The sequence below is a fragment of the Tupaia chinensis genome, unplaced genomic scaffold (genome assembly GCF_000334495.1).
Source record: "Tupaia chinensis unplaced genomic scaffold, TupChi_1.0 Scaffold000014_1, whole genome shotgun sequence".
Classification (NCBI taxonomy): domain Eukaryota; kingdom Metazoa; phylum Chordata; class Mammalia; order Scandentia; family Tupaiidae; genus Tupaia; species Tupaia belangeri.
In genome coordinates, this window is record NW_006159444.1 from 2,271,301 (window position 1) to 2,278,397 (window position 7,097).

A 7,097-nucleotide genomic window follows, 5' to 3' on the forward strand; every position below is an offset into this window, starting at 1 on the left:
ACAGCTTTGGAAGGTAGTCCTTTTTCTGTGGAGACAATGCTATTTGTGAGTTCAATGACCACCTTGAAATGAATTTTTAGAAGTCAGTCTTTGGGGCTCAGCAGGTGGTGTACTGGTTAAGGCATTGGACTCTCACATGGTTAACCACAGTTCAAGTCCCGGACCTGACAGCTTGAAACTCATGCTGGGTGTGTGTGTGCATGTGTGTCCAAAATCCCAGGAGGAGTATGGAGGATATCTCTGTCTCTCTCTGGAAAGTATACATGGCCTATGGCAAAAACCTGAAGGAAAAGAAATAAAATAAAAAGAAGTCAGTGTTAACTCTCAGCAGAGCCCAGCGTATGTCACTGCACCAGACTGGTACTTTCCATACTCTGCTCCCACAAGCCCTGGGGAATCTCAGAGCCAGTCTTGGCATTTTCTATCTTCGATCAGCCTCTGCAGCTTTGTTTACTTGTATTTTTATTTGGGGGGGGATTTCTTGAATCATGTTTGAAAAATGTTATGCTGCTAAAAATGATTTATGTACCTCTACTATTGAAATGTATAAGCAATAGTTTCATATGAATTTTTTAGAAGTTAATGGAAACTGCTTGACATACTAGTAACCCAGGTTTAAGGATGAACATGCGTTAACATATGAAAATGTAGGATGACACTTCTTCACATACTATTTCAAAACAGTGGTCTTTTAACCCTGCTGGACTCCCATAACGTCCATCCCTTTTTATAATAAATGTTTTATAAAGTCATTTTACAATCATCAAATGAGAACCATGGATGATAAAATTTGCTTTCATATATAAAAGCACACCCCTTTATTATTCCGAACTGAAATTAAAAGGGGATATAACTACCTTCTAAGCACATCAATATAATGTCCTAACTAAAATATAAGGTAATGAAGTGATTGTTTGTATACATAAGTGCTCTGGCATGATTATTATAAGATGCGAAGGCATGATGAAACAAGGTGCGTACTGTGTGTGCGTGTGCATGTGCGTGTACATGCTGTCAGCACCAGCGCAGTAGCTGTAAATGCAGACCTGCTATGTTGGCATTTCAATACCAGGAACAGGAGTGGTGTCAGCAGTGTAAGTAATTTCTACAAAGTGGCCAATTCCTGGTCAAGTGCTAGCAACACAGACTTCCAGAATAACCTCACTCGTGTGGGGCTTCCCGTGTGTCTGGTGTCATTCTCAGCGCCCACTGGACATCTTGGCGAGGTGAGTGCTGCTGGGATTCCCATTGTACATAGGACCAAGTTACCCACGGGTACATGGCAATGACAGCCTAGTGGGGATGAAAATTGAAGCAGTCTGCCCTGGGATATTCGCTCATCATCCCTACTCAGTAGGCTTCCTTCGATTTGTATTCTACTTGTATTCCTGGAAGACTCAAAAGATATTAAACCTGAACTAAAAATTCTCTGTTTATATTGAAAATGGAAATACATTACAGACTCAGATAGTTGTGAACTGGTTTTATAGCTATGCTGGTGAGGGACATCTTTGTTGGGAGGGCCTACTTTGTAAGACTGTAGCATCCATGGATAGTGGTTTTTTATATTTTAGTATTTTAGTTCCTCCTGCCCTAAAAGGTGCTAACCAGAGAGCAAAGAGACAGAGAGAAAGAAAGTGAGAAATCACCTCCCAGGTGGAATGGCCATGTTTCAATCCCTTCTCCATTTTCCTGTTGGGATTTTGGATACAAATGTACATGTACCCAGCATGATTTTCAAGCCACTGGGTCTGGGACTTGAATCATAGTCAGCCATGTGCAAATCTAGTCACCTTAACCACTATTTCACCTGTTGGCCCCTCACAGGGTTTCTGTAACACATATTTTTTATGAATATTTGAAGACTCTGTATTATTTGTCTCTATTTCTCTCCTTTCTGTCATTACCTCACTAAACCTAAAGTTTTAGAATCTGTTTTGTGGGTGTTGTGTTTGAGTTTTTCCTTCCCAGAAGTCAAATCCTTGCTGCCTCCTTGGGGCCAAAGACCAGCACATTCCGAAGTTTCAGTCTGTTAGTCTTCAGAAAACCTTAAGAGGTATTTATACATAACTTTTCACTCCTGCAAAAGCTTGAGTAGGTAAATCTGTTTGATGTTTAAATATTATGACCAAAGCATAAACCTCATGTTGCATTTTTGCTGTCATAGGCATGAGTGGGGTGTGGCCCTAACTTAAATGTTTTCCGCTATCATATATGTGACTAGTTTGACAGATTCCTGGCTCACATATTGCTCTCATACTTGTTAATAAAGCATTACACCATTCCCTTTAGGATGAGACTACTGCAAACTGCTTCCTTGGATATTATGTAGAAGGGGGACAGCTTAAAAGAAATTAGACCCTTTTGGGTCTGGCCAGTTTTTGGCTTGGTCAATGATACTTGATTTTACTTATTTTTAGAATTTTTATGTCTTTATCAGCTCAGGTTGTTAGGAAATAATACCATATACAGAGTGGTATATGGTATATGGTATATGGTAAACAGAAATTTGTTTCTCATAGTTTTAGAGTCTGGGAAGTCCAAGATCAAGGTGTTGGCTGATTCACTTCCTGGTGAGGACCCTTACGATAGTTCACAGACAACCATCTTCTTGTGGTGGCCACACATGACAGACAGAAAGAGAGGAAGCAAGTCCTCTCCTTTCTCTTCTTGTAAGGGCACTTATCTCATTCATGAAGGTTCTACTCTCTGACCTAATCACCTCCCAAAGGCCCCACCTCTCCCAATACCAATAAATCGTAGATCAGGGTTTCAAAATACAGATTTTGGAGAGGACATGAACATTCCATACCCCTCTGCTCGTGTATTTTAAAATGCTTTCATGCTAATCAGCTGGAAGGTGAATACTTAAAAATCTGTTTACTGATTGAAAACTGGCTTAAGGAGCACACAAAAGCTGACCTTTCTGATATTTTCAAATATGTGGAAGGCCTTAAATGAAGCATCAAGCCTAGTTGAGCTAAGCAAATGTTTGGTAATACCTAAAGAAATAATGTACTTCATAGATTGTAGGTGGTGATTTAAAAAAAACCTTACTGTAAAATTTACATATAATTACTTGGAAACTTCTCAAGTCCTAACTGTAACTCTAGAGAATTCTATTTATTTTGTACTGGAATTACTGCTAGATGTGTATGAAGTTGACAAAGGGGGCCCTCAATGTAAGGCTAACATATGGAAAAAGTGACTACATCATGTTCAGACTTGCTAGAGAGCCATGTTTTTCTCTGGTTTTAGGGATGGGGTGTCTGTACCAAATTCCGTGTGTGTGTAGAGGAAAATGCTTTCTTATTTCAAAAGTCCTTCTGAAACATTGGTCTATGGCTTACCATTTGGAGAGAGGACGGTTAAAATTTTGCTCATAATCAGTAAAACAATATCATAAAGCTAGGAGGTTGTCACAAAGTTGTTCAGAACCTTTGGGGCACACAATCTGCTCCCCTTAGATAGAAATGCAAGTGGCACTGGTTATTGAGGACTAGATTCTGGTTGTAACCTGATCATGACTAGGAATATACTAAAATTCTTTGACCATGTTTAGGAAATTTATCTTCTCTTTTTTATTTGTTGCTAGAGAAATCAGACACTTGCTAGAGAGAGAGAGAGACAGAGAGAGATAGAGGGTGACAGGTAAAGTGCCTCCCCCCCAACTCCCCCACGGGGCATGTTCTTGCCACAATCCCTTCTCCACCTCTTCCTGTCAGGATTTTGAGCATGCACACATACATGCCCTGTGTGTTTTTCAAACTGCCAGGGCCAGAGTTTGAACTGGATGGCCATGTGAGATCCAGCTACCTTTACCCCTACCTAACTCCCATAGGCTGGCCCTGAAGATCATTTAACCTGTTCAGCTGTTCATATACTACCAATTTAAACAGGGATCAGAACCTGTGGGGCAACCCTGTGGAAGGTCGGACCTGAGTCTACTCTCTCCTGAATGTCACCAGCTCTGTTGGAGACACAGTGCTCTGAGCACCCTGGTCACGTTTGCAGCCCACTTGTGAGCCACAGATATCCTTCACTAAATGAGTTTTTCAGAAAAGCTGTGAAGCTGAAGTAGAAGAAGAAAACGAAGAAATAAACCTCAAAATTATTTTAAAAAGGAAGGAGAAATAATGACTCCTTACATTCAGGATGATGTCTAGAACACTGTAAACACTTGGATGTTTGTGAATGAATGGCTAAAAGGAGAGAAAATATCAGGAGAAAAGCAACAAAAGAGAAATGATCTTCCACTGATGAGATCCACATATAAAGCTTTATAGTTTAATGGGGGTGAAGACTGGATTTTATTTAAGATATTTCTTCACCACTTGGACATATCTTGGTCTGAACATTTTAATTATGTTTAAGGAATCATGAAAGAGCTTTAAATATAAAGTTTAATATAAAGTAATGCTGTCTCTGAAGAAAAATTGTGCTTTCAGTTTTAGTGAGCATCATGTTATTTTTAAAAAAAAACCCTCATATTTATACTGTGTCACTCTGTGCCAGGATAAGAAAGGAGGGATTTGGGGAATTAGCACTAATTTAGAGGTCTTTGACTTTTGGAAATTGCCGTTAAGTGGTATGAGCAGTTGGGGACTCAGCTTTTGAAGTCCCGTAATCCAGCTTTCCCGCTTCACCCTTCTGAGCTCGGTAACTTGGAGCAAGGTATCTTTGCTTCAGTTATCTATGAAATGGGGATAATAATAGAATCTACTCTATAGGCTTACTGCAACTAAATGAGAATGTGTTTGTAAGGCCTTTGCTTAGTATAGTCTAGCACACAGCACTTGATGGATGCTGATGCTTGTAATACTGTAGTAGCAGCATTTATTCCATCTTGACCTTCAATACATAATATATTCAGAGCTGGTCAACAGAGGATTGCTCATTCTTTTGTCCATAATCACAAAATAATGCTGTCACATTATCAGACGTCTTCTGTGGAAACTGTGGCCTGGAAATGGGGTTCTGGTACAAATCTCAATTACTCATATATTTTGGATGAGTCAGAACTAAAGAAATGATAAAAGTCTGTCTATGATTGGACACATACTCAGACTAAAAGAGTTCATCTTTACATTGGCTTGCTTTATCATCAGTCTATTTTGTCTCTTGAATCAAAAACTTTCAACAAAATGATACATGAAAACAAAGGAAATCTAAGTGTTTTCCCTATCTCCTAGATGGCTGAAGGACTTTGCTTCTCATCTTTCTCTTTCTTTTTTAACTTATTATCATATTTTTCTGAAAGAGAGGGAGAAAGTTAAAGAAAAGGCACCCCCATTACGGTTCACGTGACCCAACTCCAGCCTCAGCAAGCCCTGGACCTTGGTTATGCACACACCCTGTTTGTTGAGGGAGGACTCTGGACACAAGACTGTAACCTTCCCTGTGGGTCGGCCCTGCAAAGCGTTGCATTACTGCTGCGTACCATCTGGCCCCTTATCTCTGTCATGAAGTGGAACCCTCCACTGCATTTCTATGTCCTATATTTATAAAAAAGAAGGAATAATGTAGTATGGTACCTGTCCTGACAATTTTCATTGTGAACAGGAACTCTTGCTTAAGCATAAGGCCAATAGGATGTGTTGCTTTTGTTGAAGTTTGTGATAGTTGTCATGTGCCTTTACCACCTAGTGCTTCCTTAGGTCCTGGAAGAAATCGGGAAAGAGGAACTGCAAGAGAGGCACACGGTACTGAAAAATGATTGTTAGGCTCAGCTTTCATTTGGTTTACTGAGTTGTATATGATAATAGAAGACAGACTGATGATAAATTAAGCCAATGTTAAAATAACACTGTCGTTTTGAATGTATAGCCAATGATCTGGGTGCATCCGGTCTATCAGGCAGACTGACACACAGACTGTCCAGATCCTTAGCTGATGCAGATACAGGAGTCGTGAATGTTGTTTTTGTAAAGACTTTTGTGGCCAAAGTCCCATTTCTGATTGCCCATAAATTGAAGTGTAAGCTACTGGACCGGGATTGGGCTGTAGCTATGGTTTTTCTGGTGAATTTCTCAATCCTTTCCCTGCTTGAGTTCCGACTCCCCCATCTATTAAAAGGAACCCTATGATTTGAGAATATTTGGCCATGTTTTACCTACATAATCATGTTTTGTATGATTAGGCTTACTAGTTCACAAATGCCTCAAGGACAGAGATCATATTTGTTCTTCCTCTTTGTAGCAAAACAATTCTTCCCTGTGCCTCATGCTATAGTTGCATTTTATAGTGATTATCTGCCTCTATGGGTCTCTCACCCTCACTGCACTGAACACCTAATGATGACCCCAACTTTGATCTTAATCATCTGTTTATCTCTAGGGCCTCTTGTTGTTGATTCCTAGGAAAAACGATCATGGTGGATTGATAAAATTGTCATTTTTTATTATTGGTATTCATGGCAATGTCAAGGATAAGCAAGCATTGGTTGTGGGTGTTTAGATCAGATACAGAATTAAACAAAACCAAAGAAATCCCTCCAACATTCAGGGCTTGTTTTAGAAAAGAGAATTAAATGAAGACCTTTCAAGATTTTGCTTCTCCTATTGCTCTTAGGATATTGAAATAAGTGGAAGAACAGTGAGTACTGTATTTTACTTGGAAGTGCCACTGCTCTTTTCATATTTCTTCTTAATGAAGAAATGCCACAGAAGCCACCCTTAAAGAAACAATTATGAGGGAACCAGCAGTTAGTGTAATGGCTATGTCGCTGAACTCCCACGTAGTCGACTGCGGTTCGTGTCCTGGACCCGGTGGCTTAAAACTCATGCCAGGCGCATGTGCGTGTGTGCCCAAGATCCTGAGAGGAGAATGGAGGAGAAGGGATTGCGGCGTGGCCATCCCCCCTGGGGGGTGATTTCTCGCCTTCTGTCTCTATAGCTCTCTGTCTGTCTGGTGAGCGCACGTGCCCTGTAGTGAAAATCTCTCAAAAAAAAAAAAAAAAAAAAGAAAAAGAAAAAGAAACAATTACAATTCCTAGATGACAAAAAGTACAAATGTCAGTGCTTAAGATTTGGAGTGTGTGTTAGTTTTAATTAACAATTAGTTCCTTTTCACTGATGCTCTTATTATTATTGGTAGAG